Genomic DNA, 25,938 nt, shown 5'->3' with positions numbered 1-25,938 from the left:
TCCTAGGGGGCAGAGCTGGGGGTTCTGTCTGCTTGAGAGCAGTGGGGCTATATCCTGTGTTTTTCTCAACTTTCAGGTTTTGCTGTCTCGGGGTCCTGGCTCCACCTGAGGTCTGTTCAGGGCGAGGGGCAAGCAACAAAAGTTCTCAGCATCTCTGCTGGCTCAATACTTTGTTCCTCACGTCCAGACATCACTCTGATCTCTTAATTCTGTGTTGGCTCATTGTTTTGGGGGTCTTTTTGGTAAGTTTGATGCAGTGGCTTCCCATGGCATGCTAGTTCTGAAGTTATTTTGCATGCCCTCTGATGCCCCCTACCGTGTCCCCTCCTCTCACTGTCTGGGGAGAAGGGCTATCGACTTAGCCACAGGCAGGGCCTCACCGATACAAAAGGAGGAGTTAACGAAAATGACCGATGATTACAATAACAAACAGGTAGAACTCCACCTTGGCAGCAACTGGTCCAACCTGTTCACTTTGCAACCTTTTTACAAAAAAAATGGGTAGCCTTTTTTTACTCATAACACTGCGCAACTGCCTGCCTTCGCTCACTTGCCCGCGGACATTAAAGCCGTAACCCAGCTTGGACTTGACCACGTGGATGATGCGGGGCCCGCCCGGGTGTCCTTCCCCGGCCCTGTTCCGCACCCTCGGCTGTGCTTCAACCCTCCTCGTCCGCCCTCTTGGCATCCGCGCACACCACATGTCATGAGAGCGGGCCTGCGACCACTGTAGGGACCCGCTCCTCCCGTCCGCACCGCGGGGAGCAATGGGAAATGAAGTCCGCAGAGTTGCTGAGTGCCATTAGTGCCCCGTGGGCCACGGGGGGTGATGGGAAATGTAGTCAAAGAGACGGAGAGACGGGAAGAGTGCAGGGCATGCACTGTGGGCATGGGAATGGGGGTTGTTGCCATGGGAACGGGGCTGTTGTCATGGGAAGGGGGTGTTGCCATGGGAACGGGGAGAGATGGGCGTGGGAAGGGGGTCTACAGGTGCCATGGGCCTGGGGGGCTGTTACCATGGGAATGGGGGGGTGTAGACATGGGAATGGGAGGGGCTTTTGCCATGGTAATGAGGGGGCTGTGGGCGTGGGAACCAGGAGGGGTGTGTTGCCATGGGATTGGGGGGGCTGAGGGCATGGGAACAGGGAGCCATTGACATGAGAACGGGTGATGGTTGCCATTGAGATAGGATGCTGTTGCTATGAGAACGGGTGTGCGTTGCCATGGAAACAGAGGGTGCGGTTTCCCTGGGAACTGGCAGGGGGAGCTGTGTGTGGCAGTGCTGTGCGGTGACTCCCAAAAATCCTGCAAATCCAAGAAGGATCTGCTCAACAACCTGACTAGGACCCTGCGTTTTGGGTCCAATAAGAGGGACAAAGGTCCTATGCCCTCTGGCATCAGGGGCAGGAAGGGGGAGCTCTTGGGTGTACTGGAGCACTGGGAGCACTGGAATGGGGAGCTCTGGGCAGCCCTACATGGTTCGCCCCCCATTAGTGGGCAACCCCAAAGCACAGGAGCACAGGATCCGAGGGGGGACACAGGGGATGCCCTGGGGCAGGGACCCCAGAGCCCCCAGTGCCCCCAGTGCCATAGCACGCTCTCGTCATCACAGGGGTCCCCCTGTCCCTTGTGGAGTCCTGACAGCTCCTCGTTGGTCCCTTCTGGATCCTGAGGTGGGACAGGGCCGGGGGACACCCATGGGGACCGTGAGGCTGACACCAATTCTGGAAACCTGGGTGGGAGTGACACCTGTGGGTGATGTTTCCCAGAGTAACCTACTCCACGCACCCCCTGCCCACTCAGTGCCCACAACGTGGGTGTTGAGAACAGCCCCCTCCTCCACAGGGGGCCCTGTGGGGATAGTGGGGGATCTGGGTGGTTTCTGGGGAGGGGGAAGGGGGAGTCGCAGCCTGAGCCCCCCACTCACCTGTCCTGGAGCTTCCTGGTTACTGCAAGGAAAAGGGGAGGGGGTGACTGTGGGGACCCTGGGACCCCAGAACCTTCCTGAGACCTCAGCAGCTCCAACCACCCACGGGACCCCCAAATCCCCACTGCAGCCCCAATTCCTAGAGGACTCTGGACTCCCCCAAGACTATCTGAGCACCCCTGAAGCCCCCCAAAACTTTTACACCACTGAAGGCTCCCCAACCCCCTGTGGTACCCCACACCCCCTGAGTCCCCAGAACTGCAAGCCTGGCAGGGAGGGGCACCCCCCAAACACCCCAGGACCCAAAAAGATCCCCCAACATCCTTGCACATCCTAGTGCCACCACAATTTTCCTCAAGACCTAGCTGGGATGGCCCTGAAGTCCAACCAAGACCCTCCAAATTCCCCCCAGATCCCCCAGGACGCCCAGCCGAGGCCGCTACGGGCTCAGTGTCCCCCAGCTCAGGGAACCTGGGTGCTGCCGATCTCTGACTCCACTCTGGGGGCTTCTCCTCACTCCAGGACTCCCTATCCCCCCCCATTGTCACCCACCCCGGCGGTGCCACCAGTGACAGCCCCCGATGACAGCCAGGAGCCGGAACAGGAGAGTCCTGCTGACATTCACAGCCACTGTTGGGGGCAGAGTGGGACACATCGGGGTCACCCTGAACCATGGGGGTCATGAACATCCTGGTGACCCTGTGTGACACCACCTGTGACCCAGGGTGAGCCGGGTGTCGTCTGCAGGGCCAGCTCTGGGCTGAGTGCCCGGAACACGTGTTGCCCGTCCTGTCCCAGCTGGTTGGTGGCCACACACTGGTAGGTGCCCAAATGTCCCACATCAATGTTCCTGAGCCCCAGGAGGGGACCCCGGGCCATCTCCTGCCCATTGTGCAGTCAGGTGAAGGTGACAGGGGCTGACCCCACCTGCACTGAGCAGCGCAGGCTCAAGTTGTCACCTGCGCACACCTGGTGTGACAGGGGAATGAGGGTGATGGTGGCATTGGCCACGGGCACTGTGGGGACACAGACTGGGTTGGCACCTGGTGAGCTGAGAAGGGGGTGCCGTGGGTTGGGTCACCCCCAGCTTAAGCGTCTCACTCACCCAGGACAGTGACATTCAGGGGGTCACTCTTGGCCACGCTCTGCCTGTCACTGACCCAGCACCAGTACTGACCGCTGTCATTGTCCCCAGTGTGGTGCAGCTCCAGGTGGGGGCCAGTACCCAGCAGTTCCCTGTCACAGACATTTTTTCATAAAACCCTCACTTTTAGGATTATCCCTTCTGGGAAGCTGAGGCCCCAGAAGGAGAATGTAAACAATTGTTAACGGCTGCTTGAAATGTAGCAGGTTCCCCCTGTGATTGGCTCATGTTCCATGTTTACAATTGGGGGCCAATCACAGGAGCAAGCTCGGGGACAGATGCCCTGGACACAGAACTTTGTTATTCATTCTTTCCTACTCTATTCTTAGCTTAGCAAGCCTCTGCTTCTCTCTATTCTTATTATTATAGTTATAATGTATTATATATCCATAAATCCAGCCTTCTGATCATGAACCAAGATTCTCGTCCATCTCTGTCACCCTGAGGAGACCCTCATCAGGTCCCTGTAATAGTTTCCCTGAGCCCTCCCGGTGCCAGGAGAAGTACAGGGGACCTGTCCCCATGGCCACCGCACAGCTCAGCACCAGGCAGTCCCCGAGTGCCACCAGTCCTCCAGGGGGCTGCGCTGACAGGGACACCCCCGAGGGCGGGACCCCTGCGGGAGTGGGGAACAGCAGAGGACTATGAGCGACCCAGGGCAGTCAGGGAGGGGCAGGAGGATCCCAGTGAGGGAGAGGGGGCACAGAGATGGGGGGGGATTGGAAACAGGGGGATTGGGGGTTCAGGGAGGGGACACCTGGAGAGGGAGGGAGGTGACACCAGGGAGGGTATGGGGACCCAGGGAGAGGATGGTGGGAGTTGAGGAATGTGCAGCGACTTCAGAGAGGGGTGGGGGGAAGCAAGAAGGAGTGAAGGGACCCGGAGAGGAATAGGGAGACATGGGCGAGGAATGGGGCACCTGGGGAGGGACCTGGGGCAGGAATGGCAGGCCATGGAAAAGGTGTCAGGGAAGGATGGGGGTACCCATGTAGGGCTGGGGGATCAGGGGAAAGACCCGAGAAAAGATGAGGTGAGCCAGGGATGGATCTGGGAAAGGTTGGGGCCTCAGGGCAGGTGTCACGGGGAGCTGGGAGTCCCTATGCAGTGCTGGGGCCCAAGGAGGCTGTGGGGGCTCCCCGTGCCCATCCCCACACTCACTGTGCACTGTGATGCGGAGCCGGGTGCTGCTCTTCTGCACGGCCCGCCCCCCCCTCGGACTGCACCTGGCAGCTGTAATTCCCTGAGTGAGAGACCCCCACGGCGGGCACCAGCAGCTACAGGGACCCTATGGGCCCCCCACCATTTGCCCGTCCTGTTAGAACCCGTGCAGGACAGGGGCTCGGGGCCGCAGGGGGCTGGGGGTGCTGAGGCAGCTTAGATTCAGGGAGGACCCCATGGTGGGCTCCGGGGAACCCTCCAGAACTGGCACAGAGAAGAGCTCTGGGAAGGAGAGGGGACATGAGGACTGTGAGTCTGAATCTGCTGGGAAGTGTCTTTAGGGGCGTCAGGAGATTGGAGTTCCAGCCATGCAGGTGCTCACCTTGCAGTGTCACTGTCACTTGTGCTTAATGTGCCCACATTGACATTTCGGTGTCCACCCAGCCCCTGCAGGTGTAGTGGCCACTGTGGTGCAGCTGCAGAGGGGACAGGGACAGCTCGGCCCTATAGCGGGACCTCCCCACCTCCTTGTCCCCATGGCAGAATTGCATTCCAGTGACCGGCATGTCCCGCCAGCACCGGCAGCGCAGTGTCACCATGTCCCCCTCCAGCAGCTCGCACACCAACACCTGCAGCACCAACCGGGCTGCGGGACACGGGGGTCTTGTCACACCAGGGCCCCATTTTCATAAGGGTCCCCCCATTGGGTCACACCCAGGGCACCAGAGGTCCCCAATTCCAACATGGGGTTCTCCACACGGGGATGCTCTGGGATGTCCACAGAGCAGGGGACGGACTTTGGCCACACAGGAGATGGTCCATGGAGTATAGACCACCCAGAGACCTCAGGGTCCCCGTGAATGCCGGGCTGGGGATACCCAAAACCCCTCACCATCTGAGACTGTCATGGGAGGGCTGAGCCCAGTGCCTGGTCTGTCACACATGTAGGTGCCTTCCATGGTGACAGAGAAGTGGTAACGTCCCTCCTGCCACCAGTGTTGCCCATCCTTGTACCAGGTACTGTCACCAGCTGTCCCTGAGCCCTGGCAGGTCAGTCTCACCTGGTCCCACAGCACTGCCGGCCTCCAGGGGGGCTCCACCAGGAGCTGGGTGGTCTGGACACCTGTGGGTGACAGCAGACACCAGCCTGACAAGGCCAGTGTGGGGCTGGGGACAGCAGGCTGGGGCCATGGCATCCTCCGAGGACTCACCAGCAAAGCCGAGGGTCTGGGCTGGAAGGGAGAAGGGGCAGGGCTCAGTGGGGGTGGCACTGTGGGGACAGAGGCACAGGGGGAACAGGGCATGATGCCTTCCCCAAACTGTCCCCATGGGGACAGCAGTTCCTGTGGGAAAGTGTGTGATGGTGGTCCCCAAAACATATTTGGTGAAGCAGGGAGACATGTCTCTGTCACAGCCACCCGTGCACCACATCCATGTGGCACAGACACCTTGGGACCATGTACACTGAAGCCACCCTGGGCTGAGGCAGAACATGGGGACACTGTGGACACCCCGAGCATGAAGACACCACGAACACAGCCCATGCTGGCCCAGGTCACCCCCACCAGCTCATGATCCCATCCCCATGATCCCATCCCCATGGCCACATCCTCACTGTTCTTGTCCCCTTCTGTCCCTGAATACCAGTTCCCTTGTCCCTATGCCCAGAGCTCCCTGAGCCCAAAGGTGCCAGTCCCCACATTCCTGTCCCCACATCCCCATCCCCAAATTCCTACATCAGTCCGTTCCACCAAGGTCTGCTGTGGCTTACAAGGAGTGGCACTGCCGGCATTGGGGACCTCAGGGGACCCCACAGTCCCCCTGTGCCCTGTCCCCTCCCCATCCCCAGTGTGTCAGGCCCGAGCCCGGGGCACTCACCCCACAGGAGCAGCGCCACCTTCCCAGCCATCCCGGTGTCCCCAGCCATGTGCACTGGCTGTCACTTGCTGCGGGGGGTGGCTGTCCCCTGGGTGGTGGCTCTATGGCCAAAGGGGAAGGAAGCGAGACCAGGTCTCATTCTCATGTGTAGGTGGCCCTTGGTGGGGGCAGGGTGGGGACAGGATGGGGGCAGGGTGGGGAACTTGTGGGACATGGTGGGGACATGGTGTTGCCAGAATTTGGGGTCTGAGGCCATGCAGGGAGACAGGGATGGGTGTTCAGGGGAATGGGATGCCCAGGTATTTGGGGTCCCAGGGAAATGGGGGTACCAGGGTTTGGGTGGACTCAGACTTGGGGATGAGGGTCCCAAAACAACGTGGCCTCCTGGGATTTGTAATCATGAGATAGGGGCCATGGCATGAAGGTGCCAGGGAAAAAGGGGTCCCTGTGAGATTGGGGGCCCTGGGTGAATGAAGGCCCCCAAGGGAAGGGGTGTCCCATGGTCTGGAACTACTGGGAAGGTGTTCCTTGGGGTTGGAGATACTGGGGAATTGCAGTCCAGGGATAGGGGTCTCAGGGAAGGTGGGACAGAAGGAAATGGGGTCCCAAGGTTTAAGTTCCCAGGGTAATGGGGGTGTCACGGATGGGCAGTGGCTGAGGGGACAGAGGGGTCACAGCTCCTTCCCTGAGTGCCTCAGATTTTGGGGTGACATGGGGCGCCACAAAATCACTTCCGGGGTGCTCATTTCCTGGCCAGGCATTGCATGGGGATCCTGAGTATCTCTGCCTCTGTGTCCTCCCCTGCCCTTGACATTTTCCTCTCTTTATTTCTCTTTTTTCCTTATTCTCCTTACTTTTTGCCATATCACCTCACCCCCAGTTCCTGGCTCAGCAATCCTGGGGTGCATCTGAGCAGGGAAGGGGTTGGGGGGACCCAGGGGAGGGGGAAAATGGGGAATGGTGGGTGCAGGAAAGGGTGGGGAGGCTGTGGGGGATGAAGATGTCGGGCTGTGCTCTCTTAACACTTTCACTTTCTTTGTCCTGGACAAGAAGGAAGAGGCCGTTTGTGCTGAGAGTCAGATGGGAAAATGGGGGTGGTTCTCTCCTGGGGGGCACATCCAGGGGTGGGTCCTGGGAGGATCCTGTCCCAGGGGGTGACACATCCTGGCATGGGGGGTGTCCTGTCCCAGGTGTGGCAGTTCCAGAAATGTCCCTGCACATTCCTGGCCGGGTGCCTGTCCCAGGAGTGGCTCATCCTGGGGATCCCTGTCAATGCAAGGCTGGGGCCCAGCCATGGCCCAGCCCCACTGCACAGGGATGGCCATTGCCCAGCTCTGCTCTGGCCAGCCCCAGGTGGCAGCCAGCACGTGAGGGTCCCCCCTGCCCCCTTGGCTTTGATTCTGGCAGCTTTAGAGCTGCTGCAGAGGTGAGAATTCTGTGGGTGGAAAAGGCCTGCCTGTGGTTTGCTCAGCCCTACAAGAAGCACAAAACCCAAAGGGAGCCCAAGCAGTAGCTCTGCAAGGGCCTTTGATGGTTTTCAGAGCAGGGCTGGCTGGAAACCTCCCTGCAGGAGCAGCTGTGGGGAAACCAGCCTGGAAATGTAGCAATTAGATCATTTTGTCCCTTTGCGCAAGGGACTGAGAGAACCCAAGAACTACTGCAAAGACAACAACAATTGGGCTCCCTTTGGGTTTTGTGCTTCTTGCAGGGCTCACCAAACCACAGCAAGACCTTTTTCCCCCACAGAATTCTCACCTCTGCAGCAGCTCTAAAGCTGCCAGAATCAAAGCCAAGGGGGCAGAGAGGGACCCTCAGGTGCTGGCTGCCACCTGGGGCTGGCCAGAGCAGGACTGAGCCATGGCTGGGCTCCACCCTTGCATTGACAGGGGTCCCCAGGTTGTGCCACCCCTGGGACAGGCACCAGGCCAGGAATGTGCAGGGAAGTTTCCACAACTGCCACACCCAGGACAGGACCCACATACCAGGATGTGTCACACCCTGGTGAAGGATCCCCCCAGAACAGGACCCCCCTGGATGCGCCACACCAGGACACAAGCCCCCCATTTTCCCATCTGACTCTCAGCACAAACAGCCTCTTCCTTCTTGTCTAGGAAAAAGAAAGTGTTGAGGGGGCACAGCCCAACACCTCCATCCCCCACAGCCTCCCTACCCTTCCCTGCACCCCCCACTCTCCTGGCTCCCCCAACCCATTCCCTGCTCAGGTGCTCCCCAGGATTGCTGAGCCAGGAACTGGGGGTGAGGGGACATGGTACAAAAGTGAGGACAATAAGGAAATAAGAGAAATAAAGAGAGGAAAATGTCAAGGGCAGGGAAGGACACAGAAGCAGAGGTACCCAGGACCCACATGTGATGTCTGCGCTGGAAAGGAACACCCCAGGGGTCAGTGCTGGGCCCTGTGTCATCCCAAAATCTGAGGCACCCAGGGAAGGAGCTGAGATCCCTGTGCCCATGCAGAAATTGCTCATCCCTGACAATCCCCCATTCCCCTGGAAACCAACCATGGGAGCCCCATTCCTTAAGTCCCACCTTGCCTGGGACCCCTATCCCAGTACGGACATTCCCCAGGATCTCCATGGCCCAGGACAACATTCCAAAGGAACCATCTCCACTTCTTTCCATTCCCTGAAATCCTCTTTCCCCCAGGACCTTGGGGAAGGTCCTATACCAGGCCCCCATTCCCACGGGACTCTCATTCCTCCAGTGTCCCCATCCCATGGCCCCAAATCCCTGGAGCCCACGTTCCCCCAGGACTCCCCTTCCTGAGTCCTCCCAGTTCTGGGAACCCCCATTCCCTTACCCACCCCCCATCCCCATTGATTCCCCCTCCTCAGGACCCCCATTCCCCTGGACACTCATCCCCATGTCCCCAAATCCACCAAGCCCCCCACACCTGGGAACACATATTGCACCTTGTCCCACCCAGCCTTGTCCCCAGCCTGTCCCCAGCTTGTGGCCACCCTGCCCCCACCAAGGGCCACCTACATGTGGGGACGGACGTGACCTCGCTTCCTTCCCCTTCATCCAAAGAGCCGCCAGCCAGGGGAGCGGTGGCCACAGCAGTGAGTGACAGCCAGTGCACATGGCTGGGGACACTGGGATGGCCGGGAAGGTGGCGCTGCTCCTGTGGGGTGAGTGCCCCGGGCATGGGCCTGACACCCCTGGGATGGGGAGGGGAGGGGGCACAGAGGGCCTGCAGGGTTCCCTGAGGTCCCCAATGCCAGCAGGGTATGGAGGCAGTGTGACCAGAGTTGTGGGGTGGCTTTGGGGACAGGAACACAGGAAAGGAACAGGGGAACTCGGATGTCAGGACAGGGGGATGGAATGTGGGGATAAGGATGTGGCAGTAGGAACCTTGGGGCTGGGGCAGCTGTGGGACCTGGGACAGAGGGACGCAGGGACAGGGACAACATGGCCGGCAACATGTGTTTGGGCCATGGGGACAGGTGCCATCAGAAATGGACAATGGGCACAGGGCCATAGGGATGTGGGTATGGGGCTGGCAGGAGTGACCTGTGCCAGCAAGGGGCCCCATGCCTGAGCATGAGTGGCTGCTGTGTGCCTGTCCTTGAGACATCTGTGCCACACCAGTACCCCCACAAAGACTGTTTGGCAACAGCCCCTAAACCCCATGCCTCTGTGCCTCTGTCCCTGCAGTGCCACCCCCACCCAGCCCTTTCCCTCCTCCCTTCCAGCCCAGACCCTCGGCTTCACTGGTGAGTCCTCGGGGAATGCCATGGCCCCACCCTGCTGTCCCCAGCCCCACACTGGCCCTGGCAGACTGGTGTCCCCTGTCACCCTCAGGTGCCCAGACCACCCAGCTCTACATGGAGCCACCCTGGAGGCCGGTGGTGCTGTGGGACTGGGTGACACTGACCTGCCAGGGCTTGGGGACTGCTGGTGCCACCATCTGGTACAAGGATGGGCAGCACTGGCGGCAGGAGAGACGCGACCACTTCATTTTCACTGAGACTGGTACCTACACATGTGACAGACCCGGCACTGGGCTCAGTTCCACTGTGAGAGTCTCAGACGGTAAGGGGGATTTGGGTGTCCCAAGCCTGGCACACACAGGGACCCTGAGGGCTCTGCGTGGTCTGTGCTCTATGGGTCACCTCCTGTGTGACCTGAGCCTGTCCCCTGCTCTGGGGACATCCCAGAGCATCACAGTGTAGAGGGACCCCCGTGTTGGAATTGGGCACCCCTGGTGCCCTGGGTGTGACCAAATGGGGGATCATTGGGTGTCATTGGGTGTGACAGGACCCCTCTGTCCCCCAGACCGGCTGGTGCTGCACAGGCCAGCATGGGCACTGCTGGAGGGGAACAGGGTGACACTGTGCTGCCGGGGCCGGTGGAACTGCACGGTCACCTCGGTGTCATTCTACCCCAAGGGGAAGAAACTGGGGGGACTCCGTGATAGTACCAAGCTATCCTTGGCCCCTCTGCAGCTGAGCCAAAGCGGCAAGTACAGCTGCAGGAGTTGGGTGGGATCCTGGGGGCAGCAGGAGTCACTGTGGGTGACAGTGACAGTACAAGGTGAGCATCCCAGAGCATGTCAGTGTGGGGGAACCTGTGCTGGAATTGGGGACCCCTTGTACACTGGGTGTGACCCAATGGGGAGATCCCCATGAAAACGGGACCCTAGAGTGACAGGATCCCTGTGTCCTGCAGTCCGGTTAGAGTTGCGGGTGCTGGCACAGGAGCTGCTGGATGGGGACACGGTGACAGTGCGATGCTGACGCTGGTGGGACATGCCGGTCACCAAGGTGCAATTCTACCATGGGGACAAGGAGGTGGAGGGGTCCCGTAGCGGGACCGAGCTGTTGTTGTCCCCTCTGCAGCTGCACCACAGTGGAAACTACAGCTGCAGGGGCTTGGTGGATTCTGAAGTGTCACCGTGAGCATAGTCATTGCCAGGGACAGTGACAGTGCACAGTGAGCATGCCCATGGCTGGAACTCCAAAATCCTGACCTCCCCAAAGCCGCTTCCCAGCACACTCAGAGTCACAGTCCTCACCTCCCCTCTCCTTCCCTGAGCTCTTCTCGGTGCCAGTGCTGGTGGTTCCCCGCAAGCCCATTCAGGGGTCCCCCCTGACTCTCAGCTGCCTCAGCACCCCCAGACCCCTGCGGCCCTAGCCCCCCTCCTGCACGTGTTCTACCAAGACGGACAGGTGGTGAGAGGCCCACAGGGGTCCCCGCAGCTGCTGGTGCCCACCGTGGGGGTCTCCCACTCAGGGAATTACAGTGCCAGGTGCACTCCAAAGAGGGGGGCTGTGCAGAAGTGCAGCGTCCAGCTCCGTGTCATGGTGAGCAGTAAGTGCGAATGGGCACGGGGACCCCACAGAGACGCCCCAAGTCCCCTGGTTGGGGACCTCCAGGTCCCCCTGACACCTTTCTTGTGTCCTCCCACCTCTCTTCTGTGTCCCGCACCCCTCCATGATTTTACCCCATGTCTGACATCCCCCATCACACCCATCCCCCCATCCCTATCCCCTCACACTGGCTGCCAGCTCCTCCCTGTGGCCTCAGCCTTGTCTCTGGCCCCACAGTTCCCATGGCCAATGCCACCATCACTCCCGGTCCCCTGTCATACCAGGTGCGTGCAGATGACAACGTGACCCTGCGCTGCTTGGTGCAGGTGGGCTCAGCCCCTGTCACCTTCACCTGGCTGCACAATGGGCAGCAGGTGGCGCAGGGTCCCCTCCTGGAGCTCAGGGACATCGACGTGGGGCACTCAGGCACCTACCAGTGCATGGCCACCAACCAGCTGGGACAGGACGGGCACCGCGTGTTCCAGGCACTCAGCCCTGTGCTGGCAATGGAGGTGACACCTGGCTCACCCTGGGTAATAGGTGTGGTCACAAAGGGTCACCAGGGAGTGCAGGACTCCTGGGGTGATGGGTGATCTTGATGTGTCCTTTCCTGTTTTTTCCAGTGGTGACATGGGTCAGTGGGGCCCTTTGTTCCTGCTCCTGCTCGTGGGTGTCATTGTTGCCTGGAACCGGTGGCACCGTCAGGGTGGGTGACAATATGGGGACAGGGGTCCCAGGGAGCTGTAGAGGCCCCAAGTGTTGGGGAGTGATAGGGCAGCACCCACAGCCTCAGAATTGTGACTTGACTGGTGGGCCTGAAGAATTTGGGGTGGTGCTGGAGGGTTCTGCAGGTATGTTGGGGCTTCTTTCAAAGATCCTGGGTGTGTTTGGGGGTCTCTGTAACTTCTGGGCTTTTGGTTATTGAGGCTGAGTTCATCAGAGGCACTGAGTTCTGGGGGGGGCGGCTCCAAAGATGCTTGGTGGTCCTGAGAGGAATTGAGGGTCCAATGGGAGTTCAGGAATGCTTAGAAGGGGCAGGGCCCTGGGACCCCACATTCACCTCTCCCCTCTTTCTTTTGCAGCCGCCAGGAAGCAGCAGGAAAGGTGAGTGGGGGACTCAAACCACACTCTCTCCTTTTACCCCATCCCCCAAGACCTCCCATTCCCTTTCCCGCACCCCCTTTATTCCCTCAGGGCTCCCCCGGATCCCCCAGCCCCCCCAGAGGTGGGGAGGTGCTGTACAGCCACGTCATGGTCACCAAGAGGGCAGGGGATGAGTATAGGGGGGACACACACAGAGGGACACGTCACCCACGAGGGTCACCCCACCCAGATCCCACAGCCTCTGTCTCTCGCAGAGTCCCACCGTGCCACCAGCCTCCAGGATCCCCAGGTGACCTACGCGGAGCTGCAGGGACCCCAGGGGCAACCACGGGAACTCGGTGACATCTACGGGAATGTGCTGTGACACTGTGGGGAACTGGGGGCACTGGGGGTCCCAAACCATGGGCACCCACTCGTGTGTTTGCTACCACTAAAAACTGCCCCTCCTCTCCCCAGAGAGGCACAAAGATCCCAAATGGCTGAGAGAAGAAACAATTTATTTTAACAGCAATGAGAGAGAATAAAACCAACAGCAACAGCAACAAGGTTCAGACTCCAAATTGTCACACAAGGAACGATTTCCAGGGAAAGCCACAAAAAGGAACAAACCCCAAACACTCCCCCAGGCACGTTTCCTCCACCAGAGGAACCTGGCAGGGTCCTGGACCTTCCTTGTTCTGATGGCCCAAGCAGCCTTCAGCAGGCTCTGGATTCTCTTCTCCCCTGTCCCAAACATCTCCTCTGCCGTGTTCCCCACACGAGGATGTCACAAAGGCCCTGTGGGGGTTCTGGAGCATCCCCTTTTCCAGGACAGTAGGGTTCAGGCCATGGCACAGGGTGGGGTGTCAGAGACAGGAAATTTTGATTCCTGGAGACATTTTGGAACAGCTGTGTGTGGCAGGGGTAGGTCAGGCCTTGCTTTTGGCGAGACAGGGCCCCGTCTCGCCATCAGTCTGTCAGCCATGGCACACTGCAGACAGTGTGATGCTCTGCCAAACCCAGGTCTGGTGTGGCCGAGTGGCCAGAAGTGCAATCCGGGGTGAGGGCCCTTGGTGGCCCGACTGGCTTAAAAGGCAGAGCATGAGGTGCCAAATCCCTGACCCTGTCTCCTCATGGGGTGTCTGTCGCATCCACGCCGGATCCAGGAGTTGGCTACTGATTTAAACGAGGAATATCTGCCAAGGTATGTGGGAATAGTCCTGGAATGAAAAGAAGACCCATCTCTAAACTTTTTCTAATTTCAAAGATTATGGAGATACCAGACCAAAGTGTTGGAGAATGAATAACAGCTTTTAACTGGGAAATTTACAAATAAGTATAGAACAACAACACAAACCCAGAACGTGTTTGTTGTTGTGGCAGTTATAACCATGGCCAGCAGGGGGCACTGCAGGGAGCACTCCCGGCCAGCAGGGGGCGCTGCAGGGAGTACTCCTGGCCAGCAGGGGGCGCCCCGGCCCAGCTCCATCCCCTCAGGGGCCATGGCGGCCTCGGACGGGAGGCAGGAGGGGAAATCGCTCCTTTTGCAAACTCACGGCCACCAATCAGTCTCGGCACCACCACCGGCAGCAGGCAGAAGCCGCCAAGGCAGCAGGTTGGATCCCAGTGCCCACTGGCAGCATAGCAGTGTCCCGGGGCCAGGAACACGCCCTGCACAACACCTGTGACTGCTCTCCATGAATCAGAATGGAAGGAAGGCAGCACCTGACCCCAGGCAGGTCTCGGGTCCACAGCAGCACCTGTGGTGGCTTTACACCACAATTCCTGCAAATCCTCAGCCTTTCCCTCAGATGAGGAGGGCAGGGATGGAGCAGCTTTGGGGACACCTGGAATCCACACAGAGTCACTCCCCACAGTCCCACCACGGCCACGGGTAGAGCCACTGAGCAATACTTTCACAGTTTTCTCTCTATTTTTGTGGACAAAGTTGGAATCCAAGCATTCTTTCCATGAGGTTCCTCAAGGCTGCAGATTTTGTTCAAGAAGGAGGTTCCCAGGAAGGTTGTTGCCATATTGTTGTGCGATTTGCAGTAATTTTGAGGTTCTCTCATTCCCTTACCGAGAGCAAGAAATGATCAATTGCTGCATTTCCAGGCTGGTTCTCCCACAGCTGCCCCTGCAGGAAGGGTTTCCAGCAAGCCCTGCTCTGAAAACCATCAAAGGCCCTTGCAGAGCCACTGCTTGAGCTCTCTTTGGGTTTTGTGTGCTTCTTGCAGAGCTGAGCAAACCACAGGCAGCCCTTTTCCGCCCACACAGAATTCTCACCTCTGCAGCAGCTCTAAAGCTGCCAGAATCAAAGCCAAGGGGGAAATGGGGACCCTCAGGTGCTGGCTGCCACCTGGGGCTGGCCAGAGCAGGGCTGGGCAATGGCCATCCCTGTGCAGTGGGGCTGAGCCATGGCTGGGCCCCACCCTTGGATGGCCACTGGCTTCAAGGAGCAGGAGTTTGGGAGCTCCTTCCTGCTCAGGGTTCCATTCCCCAGCTGCTCTTGCTGGCTCAGAGCCAGCACAGGACGAGCAAGAATGACGAAGTCTGGACTTCTCTGAAGCTGCCAAGCTCCAGGACAGGACCCTCTTCCCCAGCATGTGTCCCCCCTGGGTCAGGATCCCCCCTGGGACAGGAGCCTCCTGGATGTGCCCCCTAAGGACAGAACCCTTCCACCCCATGTGAGAAAGGTGTCAAATGGCCTTTTCCTTCTTCTGCGGGAGACAGAAACTGAAAGTGTTGGGGGGTAAAAGCTGCACTCCCCCATCCCCCACAGCCTCCCCAGCCCTTCCTGCAGACCCCTCACCCCTGCTTTCCCCACCCTGGGCTTCCCCCACCCCGGGCTTTCCCCAACACATTCCCTGCTCAGGAACTACACAGGATCCTCAAGGCACAAACTGGCGGGTTGTGAAATTGAGGGGTATAATGATGGAAATGGAATAAAGAGAGGGAAAAATCACTGGAGGCTGGGGGACACAGACCCAGAGCAGCTCAGAATCTGTCGGGGGTGAAACCCTGGACACCGGCACCATGTGGGGGTGGTGCTCGCTCTGGATCACCCCAAAATCTGAAGCACCCCAGGGAAGGAGCTGCAACCCATGGGCTCACCCAGCCACTGCCCATCCCTGGCACCCCCATTACCCCGGGAACGGAAACATGGGACCTCCATTCCTTATGTCCCACTCTCTCTGCAGCCCCCATCCCAACACTGACATTCCCTAGGATCTCCATGGCCCAGCACCCCATTCCCAAGAAACCCCTTCCCATTCACCCCATCCCCTGAAATCTTCCTAGGACCCACCATTCTCCCATCCAATGAACTCAAATCCTTGGAGCCCACATTCCCCTGGGACTCCCATCCCGCAGTCCCCCCAGGTATGGAGACGCCCATTCCCGTGGCACCCCCATTGCCGGATATTCCCCCTCCTCAGGACCCCATTTACCGGTGACCCCATTCCTGCCTCCCCAAAACCACCAAGTTCCCAACTCCTGGGAACCCCATGACCCATTTTGTGCCACCCACCCGTGTCCACAGCCTGTCCCCACCCTGCCCCCACCAAGGGCCACCTACGCATGAGGTCGAGACGTGACCTCGTTTCCTTCCCCTTCATCCGAAGAGCCGCCAGCCAGGGGAGCGGTGGCCACAGCAGCAAGTGACAGCCAGTGCATATGTTTGGGGACACCAGGATGGCCGGGAAGGTGGCGCTGCTCCTGTGGGGTGAGTGTCCCAGGCACGGGCCTGACACCCTGGGGATGGGGAGGGAAGGGGGCACAGGGGGACTGTGGGGTCCCCTGAGGTCCCCAATGACAGCAGAGCCAGTCCATGTTACCCACAGTGGACCTGGATGTGACTGGGGATGTAGAGTGGCTTTGGGGACAGGAAGAAGGGGCAGGAATTTGGGGATGGGGATGTGGGGACAGGAATGTGGGGACTGGCACCTTTGGGCTCAGGCAGCTCCAGGGATAGGGACAAGGGAACTGGGATGCAGGGACAGAAGGTGACAAGAACGCTGAGGATGTGGCCATGGGGATGGGATCATGGGGATGGGATCATGAGCTGGTGGGAGTGACCTGGGCCAGCATGGGCTGTGTCCGTGGTGTCTTCATGCCCACGGTGTCCACAGTGTCCCCATGTTCTGCCTAAGCCCGGGGTGGCCTCAGGGTCCCTGTTCCCAAGGTGTCTGTGCCACAGGGATTTGTTGCACGGGTGGCTGTGACACAGACATGTCCCCCTGCCTGTCCAGACTTCTGGGGACCACCCACACACTTTCCCACAAGAGCATCTGTCCCCACGGGGACAGTTCGGGGACAGCCACCACACCCTGTACCCCATGTGCCTTTGTCCCCATGGTGACACCCCCACTGAGCCCTGCCCCTTCTCCCTTCCAGCCCAGACCCTCGGCCTTGCTGGTGAGTCCTCAGGGGATGCCATGTCCCCACCTCGCTGTCCCCAGCCCCACACTGGCCCTGGCAGGCTGGTTTTCCCTGTCACCCACAGGTGCCCAGACCACCCAGCTCCTGGTGGAGCCCTCCTGGAGGCCGGTGGTGCTCTGGGACCGGGTGACACTGATCTGCCAGGGCTCGGGGACTGCCGGTGCCACCACCTGGTACAAGGACAGGCAGCGTTGGTGGCAGGAGGGACAGGACCTCCTCAGTGTCACCGAGAGTGGCACCTACCACTGTGACAGACCTGGCACTGGGCGCAGCCCCCCCTTGACAGTCTTAGATGGTGAGGGGAGACCTTTAATAATCATGGGGGCCCCAGAGCGGTAAGGGTGGGCTCCACTCCGTAGGTGGCCTCACACCCCTCATGTGACAAGAGCCTGTGCCCTGCAAACAGGGACATCCCAGTGCATCCCAGAGCACCCCAGAGCACCCACATGTCCCTGGTGCTATGGGCACCCACCTCAGAACACTCTCATCAGTGAGATGTGACCTTCCTGTCCCACAGACCCACTGGTGCTGCAGGTGTCAGCGCAGGCACTGCTGGAGGGGGACACCTTGACACTGCGCTGCCGGTGCCGGCAGGACAACCATCTCACCAGGGTGCGATTTTACCGGGAGGAGAAGGATCTCAGGGGGTCCCTCAGGGGGACCAAGCTGTCCCTTTCACCTCTGCAGCTGCACCACAGCGGCCGCTACAGATGTGAGGGCTTGGTGGGGTCCTGGCACTCACGGTCAGCAACAGTGACAGTGACAGTGCATGGTGAGCACCACACAGCTGGAACTCCAATATCTTGAAAACCCCAAAGCCACTTCCCAGTGCACTCAGACGCACAGTCCTCACCTCTCCTCTCCTTCCCAGAGCTCTTCTCGGTGCCAGTACTGAAGGGTCCCCGCGAGCTCACTGAGGGGTCCCCCCTGAATCTCAGCTGCCTCAGCACCCCCAACACCCTGCGGCCCCGAGCCCCCCTCCTGCACGTGTTCTACCGGGATGGGCAGGTGGTGGGGGGCCCGCAGGGGTCCCCGCAGCTGCTGGTGCCGGCTGTGAGGGTCTCCCACTCGGGGAATTATGGCTGTGAGGTGCACTCCCAGGGGGGGTCCGTGCAGAAGAGCAGCAACCGGCTCCTCGTCACGGTGCGCAGTGAGTGTGGGGATGGGCACGGGGAGCCCCCACAGATGCCTCCGGTCCCCCACACTGCCTGGCACCCCCCAGACCTCCCTGACACCTGCTCTGGGGCACTCAACCTTTTCCAGATGCCCCCCTGCCCCCCCATCCTTTCTCGGGTCTCTCCCCAGGACCCCCAGCCCCTACATGGGTACCCTCAACGTTCCCTGGTGCATTTTCTGTGTCCTGCCATTGCTGCTCCGGGTTGCTCCTAAGGTCCCCCCATTCCTGGCTCATGTTTCCCTCCATCCTTCATTGGGTCCCCTCCCCATCCCTGGGTCCCTCCACCCCTCTCTGAGGTCTCTGCACATTGCCCAAGTCTCACCATCCCCTCCCAGGGTCCCCATACCCTTCCTGGTGTTGCTCACCTCCATCTCCAGGTGTTCCCTCCCTGACCCCCTTATCATCTCTCGGGGTTCCTTTCTAAGCCCCCCCGCCCCAATCTCTGCACCCCCTCTCCCTCACTGGAATTCCCCTGCCCCTCCTTGACACCCCCCCGGGTCCTTCACTGTCCCCTGCTTTCCCACTCTCTCGCAGGGGTCCCGCCCTCGGGGGTGTCCCTGTCAGCGCAGCCCCCTGGGGGACAGGTGGCACTCGGGGACAGCCTGGTGCTGAGCTGTGCGGTGGCCGAAGGGACAGGTCCCCTGTCCTTCTCCTGGCACCGAGAGGGCTCAGGGGCACTGCTGGGAACCGGCCCCCGCCTGGAGGTGCAACACATTGGGGACAATGACAGCGGCCAGTACCGCTGCTGGGTCAGCGACGGGAACAGCATGGCCGAGAGTGACTCCTTGAATGTCACTGTCCTGGGTGAGCGGGACCCTCGGATTGGGGGTGACCCCACCCACGGCACCCCCCTACCATCTCACCAGGTGCCAGCCCTGTCTCTGTCTCCACAGTGCCCGTAGCCAATGCCACCATCACTCCCGGTCCCCTGTCATACCAGGTGCGTGCAGGTGACAACATGACCCTGCGCTGCTTGGTGCAGGTGGGCTCAGCCCCTGTCACCTTCAGCTGGCTGCACAATGGGCAGGAGGTAGCCTGGGGTCCCCTCCTGGAGCTCAGGGACATCGATGTGAGACATTCAGGCACCTACCAGTGCGTGGCCACCAACCAGCTGGGACAGGATGGGCGCCGCGTGTTCCGGGCTCTCAGCCCTGAGCTGGCCCTGGAGGTGACACCTGGCTCATCCTGGGTCACAGGTGGGGTGACACAGGTGGGGTCACCAGGCAGTGCAGGACACCTGGGGTGTTACTGATCCTGATGTGTCCCCCTCTGTTTCTTGCAGTGGCCTCAGGGTTCGGTGGGGCCCTTTTCTTCCTGCTCCTGCTCGTGGGTGTCATTGTGACCTGCCACTGGTGGCACCGTGTGGGTGGGTGACAATGGGGGGGATGGGGGTTCCAGGGTGCTGTAGAGGCCCACAGAATTGGAGAAACCATAGGGAAATACCCACCACAATTGTGACTTTGTCTAGGGGTCCTGTAGGGTTTTGGGAGGTGGTGGATGGTCCTGCAGGGATGTTGGTGATTCTTTCCAAGGCCCTGGGGGTTTTTGGGGGAGTCTCTGTCCCTCCTGGGATTTGGGTTCTTGAGTGTGAGTTGTCTGGAGACACTGGGAAGGCTCATGGATTCTGGGGGTCTTCAGGGAGGTCTTGAAGGGGTTTAGGAATCCTGAGAGGGGTCAGGGCCCTGGGACGCCACAGTCACCCCTCCCCTGCTTCCATTGCAGTTGCCAGGAAGAACCAGGAAAGGTAGGTGGGGGCTCAAACCACACTGTCCCCTTTTACCCTAACTCCCAAGACCTCCCATTCCCTCCCCCACAACCCCTTTATTCCCTCAGGGCCCCCCCGGATTCCCCGGCCCCCCCAGAGGAGGGGGAGGGGCTGTACACCCACATTGTGGTCACCAAGAAGGCAGGGGGTGAGTACGGGGGGGACACACACAGAGGGACACGTCACCCACAAGGGTCACCCCACCCAGATCCCACAGCCTGTGTCTCTCGCAGCGTCCCCCCGTGCCATCACCCTCCAGGATCCCCAGGTGACCTACGCGGAGCTGCGGGGACCCCAGGGGCGACGGCGGGAACCCGGTGACATCTACGGGAATGTGCTGTGACACTGGGAGAAAGTGGGGGGCACTGGGGGTCCCCACCCATGGGCACCCACTCGTGTCTGTGCTGCCACTAAAACTGCCCCTCTGCCTCCCTGTGGGGGCACAAAGATCCCAAATGGCTGAGAGAAGAACAATTTCCTGAAACAGCAACCAGAGAGAATAAAACCAACAGCAACAGCAACAAGATTCAGACTCCAAATTGTCACACAAGGAATGGTTTCGAAGGAAAGCCACCAAAAAGGAACAAACCCCAGATATTTTCCCAGCATGTTTCCTCCACCAGAGGAACCTGGCAGGGCCCTGGACCTTCCTTGCTCTGACGGCCAAAGTGGCCTTTAGGAGGCTCTGGATTCTCTTCTCCCCTGTCCCAAATCCCTCCTCTGCCCTGTTCCCCACACCAGGATGACGCAAAGTCCCTGTGGGGATCCGAGAGCCTCCCACTTTTCCAGGACAGTCAGGATCAGGCCACAGCACAGGGTGAGGTGTCAGAGACAGGAAAAGCTTCATGTCTGGAGGCATTTTCGAACACGTATGTGTGACAGGGATGGGTCAGGACTTGCTTTTGGTGAGATAGGGCTCCCTCTGTCCATCACTCTGTCAGCCGTGGCACACTGGGGACAGTGTGACACTCTGCCAAAGCCAGCTCCTGAATGGCTGGGTGACCAGAAGTGCCAACTGGGGAGAGAGCCCTTGTTGGCCCAATTGGCTTAAAAGGCAGAGCATGAGGTGGGCAAGTGCCTGACCGTGTCTCCTCTTCGGATGTCTGTCCCATCCATGCTGGAACCCGGGAAGTGGCAACTCATTTAAATGAGAAATATCTGCCAAGGAAAGTAGGAACCTTCCTGGAATAAGAAGACCCATCCCTAAAACTCTTTTTAAATTTCAAAGATTATGGGGATACCAGGTAACAGTGTAGGAAAAGGAATATCAGCTCTTTACAGGGAAATTTATAAACCAGAATCGAACAAACAACACAAACCCAGAACTTTCCCTCCTGCTCAGCGCTGTTGGTTTTTGTGGCAGTTATAACCATGGCCAGCAGGGAGCACTATAACCGGGGGGCTCTGCAGCGAGCACTCCCAGCCAGCAGGTGGTGCCTCGGTCCAGCTCCATCCCCTCAGGGGCCATGGCGGCCTCGGACGGGAGGGAGGAGGGAAAATCGCTCCTTTTGCAAACTCACGGGCACCAATCGCTCCTGGCACCACCACCAGCAGCGGGCAGAAGCCGCCAAGGCAGCAGGTTGGATCCCAGTGCCCACTGGCAGCATAGCAGTGTCCCGGGGCCAGGCACACGCCCTGCACAACACCCACGACTGCTCTCCATGATCCAGAATGGAAGGAAGGCAGCGCCTGACCCCAGGCAGGTCTCGGGTCCACAGCAGCACCTCTGGTGGCTTTACACCACAATTCCTGCAAATCCTCAGCCTTTCACTCATGTGAGGAGGGCAGGGATGGAGCAGCTTCGGGGCCACCTGGAATCCACACAGGATCCCTCCCCACAGCCCCACCACTGGCGTGGGGCAGAGCCCCTGCCCAGTATTTCCACACTTTTCCCTTTTATCGGGCGGGCACATCCCAAACCCAAACATTTTTTCCATGAGGTTCCAGAAGGCTGCAGGTATTCTTCAAGAAGGAGGGTCCAGGTCAGGATGTTGAGCACATTGTTGTGGATTGCGTAGTAGTTTTGTGGTTCTCTCTGTCCCTTACAAAGAGGAACAAATGATCAATTGCCATATTTCCGGGCTGGTTCCCTCACAGCTGCCCCTCCCGGGGGAGGGTTTCCAGCCAGCCCTGCTCTGAAAACCATCAAAGGCCCTTGCAGAGCCACTGCTTGGGCTCCCTTTGAAGTTTGTGCTTCTTGCAGGGCTGTGCAAACCATAGGCAGGCCTTTTTCCCCCACAGAATTCTCACCTCTGCTGCAGGAGCTTCACAGACCCAGAACCCCTCAGAATCTGTTTTGGGTGACCCGCAGGCTGCCGGCGCCTTGTGGGGGCTGTGCTGGGCTCTGGATCACTCAAAATCTGAGGTTCCCAGGGAAAGAGCTGAGACCCATGGGCCCATCCAGGCACTGCCCATCCCTGGCACTTCCATTCCCCTGGAAATCAAATCATGGGTACCCCATTTCTTATGTCTCCCCCTCTCTGGAACCCGTATCCCAGTACTGGTATTCCCCAGGATCTCCATGGCCAGGGACACCTCATTCCCAAGGAACCCTCTGCTGTTCATCCCATCCCTAAAATTCCTTTCCCACAGGACCTTGATTTTCACAGGACCCCCATTCCCACAGGATCCCCCATTCCCCCAGCATCCCCATCCCATGACCCGAAATCCCTAGAGCCTACATTCCTCTGGCACTCCCATCCCTGAGACCCCTCAGCTGTGGGGACCCCCATTCGCAGTGACTCCCCCTCCTCAGCACCCCCATTCCCAGGGACCCCATCCCTGGGACCCCCCATTCCGTTGGACACCCATCCCCACATCCACAAACCCCCTGAGCCCCCCCACTCCTGGGAACCCCATGTCCCACTGTGTCCCACCCAGCCTTGTCCCCATCCTGTCCCCACCCTGCCCACAGCCTGTCCCCAGCTTGTGGCCACCCTGATCCCACCAGGTGCCACCTACGCATGAGGGTGAGACCTGACCTCACTTCCTTCCCCTTTGGCCAAAGAGCCATCACCCAGGGGACAGCCACCCCTGGCAGTGAGTGACAGCCAGTCCACATGTCTGGGGACATCGGGATGGCCAGGAAGGTGGCGCTGCTCCTGTGGGGTGAATGCCAGGGGCAAGGGCCTGACATCCCGGGCATGGGGAGGGGAGGGGGCACAGGGGGGCTGTGGGGTCCCCTGAGGTCCCCAATGCCAGCAGGGCATGGAGCCCAGTGTGACCAGAGTTTTGAGGTAGCTTTAGGGACAGAAACAGGAGACAGGAATGTGGGGACAGGGACAGGGGGATGAAGATGTGGGGACAAGGATGTGGCAGAAGGAACCTTGGGGCTGAGGTAGCTGTGGGGACAGGGACAGGAACACAGGAATGCAGGGACAGGGACAAGGGGACAAACACCATGTTGATGGGCCATGGGGACAGGTGCCATCAGAAATGGACCATGGGCACAGGGCCATTGGGATGTGATTGTGGGGCTGGCAGGGGTGACCTGTGCCAGCACAGCGTCTCCATGCCTGAGCAAGGGTTGGCTGCTGTGTCCCTGTCCTCAAGACATCTGTGCCACACCAGTGCCCCCACTGAGACCTTTTGGGAACAGCCCCACACTCCATGCCCCCGTGCTGCTGTCCCTGGAGTGTCACCCTCACCCAGCCTTGTCCCTTCTCCCTTCCAGCCCAGACCCTCGGCCTCACTGGTGAGTCCTCAGGGGATGCTATGGCCCCACTCTGCTGTCCCAAGCCCCACGCTGGCCCAGGCAGGCTGGTGTCCCCTGTCACCCACAGGTGCCCAGACCACCCAGATCCTGGTGGAGCCCCCCTGGACACCACCGGTGCTGTGGGTGACACTGACCTGCCAGGGTTCGGGGACTGCCGGTGCCACCGCCTGGTACAAGGATGGGCAGCGCTTGTGGCAGGAGAGCCAGGAGCATGTCACTGTCACCGAGAGTTGCACCTACTGGTGTGACAGACCCGGCACCGGGCGTAGCCCCCTGGTGATAGTCTTACAACGTAAGGGGGTTTTGGGTGTCCCCAGCCTGGCACCCACTGGGACCCTGAGGGCTCTGGGTGGGCTCCGCTCCATGGGTCACCTCCTGTGTGACCAGAGCCTGTCCCCTGCTCTGGGGACAGCCCAGAGCATCCCAGAGTGGGGGCAACCGTGTGGTAACTGGGGACCCCTGGTGTGCTGGCTGTGACACAATGGGGGGGTCCCAGTGCCATCGGGTGTGAAAGGTCCCCTCTGTCCCCCAGCCTGGTTGGTGCTGCAGGTGCTGGGGCGGGCGCTGCTGGAGGGGGACATGGTGACCCTGCGTTGCCGGGGCTGGAGGAACAGAACGGTCCACTCAGTGTTCTTCTACCGAGAGGGGAAGGAACTGGGGAGGCTCCGCTATGGCACCGAGCTGTCCCTGCCCACTCTGCAGCTGAACCACAGTGGCAGCTACAGCTGCAAGGGCCGGGTGAAATTCGGGACATCAGAGAAGTCGTGGCAGTCAGTGCCGGTGAGAGTGACAGTCCATGGTGAGCACTCCACAGCCCCTACCCCAACACCCCCACAGCCCCTCCCCAGGGATTCAGGCTCACAAATCCCCCTCCCCTCTCCTTCCCAGAGCTCTTCTCGGTGCCGGTGCTGGAGGGTCCCCCCAAGCTCACCGTGGGGTCCTCCCTTACTCTCAGCTGCCTCAGCACCCCCAGCCCACTGCGGCCCCGAGCCCCCCTCCTGCACCTGTTCTACCGGGACGGGCAGGTGGTGGGGGGCCCGCAGGGGTCCCCGCAGCTGCTGGTGCCCGCCATGGGGGTCTTTCACTCGGGGAATTTCAGCTGCCAGGTGCAATCCGAGGGTGGGGCCGTGCGGAACAGCAGTGCCCGGCTCCACATCACAGTGCACAGTGTGTGTGGAGATGGGAACGGGAAGCCCCCAGAGCCTCCTCGTGTCCCCTGCCTGGAGACGCCCAGTCCTTCCTGACACCTGACCTGTGGCACCTAAGATTCCCATATCCCTCCCCGGCTCCCCTGCTCCTTTCTCTGGTCCCTCCCCGGATCCCACATGTGTACCCCCATCCTTCCCTGGCAAATTTTCCGTGTCCTGCCATTGCTGATCCGGGTCCCTCATCAGGTCCCTCCATTCTTGGCTTGTGTCCACCCATAGCTCACTGGGTCCCCAGATCCCTCCCTGCATCCCTCCACCCCTCTCTGAGGTCCCCACACATTCCCCAGGTCCCACCATCCGCTCCCTGTGTCCCCATACCCTCCCTGGTGTCGCCCCCCTCCCTCTTTAGGTGTCCCTTCCCTGAACCCCCATCCGCCTGTTTGCAATCCCCCCCCCATCTCTGAACAACCTTTTCTTCACTGGGATCCTCCTGCCCCTGCCCGACCACCCAGGTCCCTCACTGTCCTCTGCTGTGCCGCCCTCCTGCAGGGGTCCCACCCTCGGGGATGTCCCTGTCAGTGCAGCCCCCCGGAAGATAGGTGGCACTAAGGGACAGCCTGGTGCTGAGCTGTGTGGTGGCCGAAGGGACAGGTCCCCTGTCCTTCTGGCACCGGGAGGGCTCGGGGGCACTGCTGGGGACCACACTCCGCCTGGAGCTGCACCAGGTTGGGGACAATGACAGCGGCCAGTACCAGTGCCAGGTCAGTGACAGGAACAGCATGGTCGAGAGTGACCCCCTGAATGTCACCGTCATGGGTGAGCGGGACCCTCGGGCTGGGGTTGACCCCACCCACGGCACCCCCATACCATCTCACCAGGTGCCAGCACCATCTCTGTCCCCACAGTGCCCGTAGCCAATGCCACCGTCACTCCCGGTCCCCTGTCACACCAGGTGCGTGACCCTGCACTGCTCAGGGCAGGTGGGCTCAGCCCCTGTCACCTTCACCTGGCTGCACAATGGGCAGGAGGTGGCCCGGGGTCCCCTCCTGGAGCTCAGGGACATCGATGTGGGACATTCGGGCACCTACCAGAACGTGGCCACCAACCAGGATGGGCACTGCATGTTCCGGGCACTCAGCCCTGAGCTGGCCCTGGAGGTGACACCTGGCTCAC

General features: G+C 60.2%; 1 pseudogene; it reads left to right on the top strand.

Annotated features, from left to right (window-relative positions):
- The first annotated feature begins 1,201 nt into the window (after nt 1-1,201).
- LOC128948108 (Fc receptor-like protein 2) lies at nt 1,202-20,245 on the top strand (annotated as a pseudogene).
- The last annotated feature ends 5,693 nt before the right edge of the window (nt 20,246-25,938 follow it).

Source organism: Melozone crissalis, unplaced genomic scaffold, assembly GCF_028551555.1.
Source record: "Melozone crissalis strain CALT ecotype California unplaced genomic scaffold, PUWL_Pcris_2 ptg000114l_1, whole genome shotgun sequence".
In the NCBI taxonomy this organism is placed as follows: domain Eukaryota; kingdom Metazoa; phylum Chordata; class Aves; order Passeriformes; family Passerellidae; genus Melozone; species Melozone crissalis.
The sequence above is the reverse complement of the archived record's forward strand: the minus strand, read 5'-3'. Positions and strand labels throughout refer to the sequence as shown.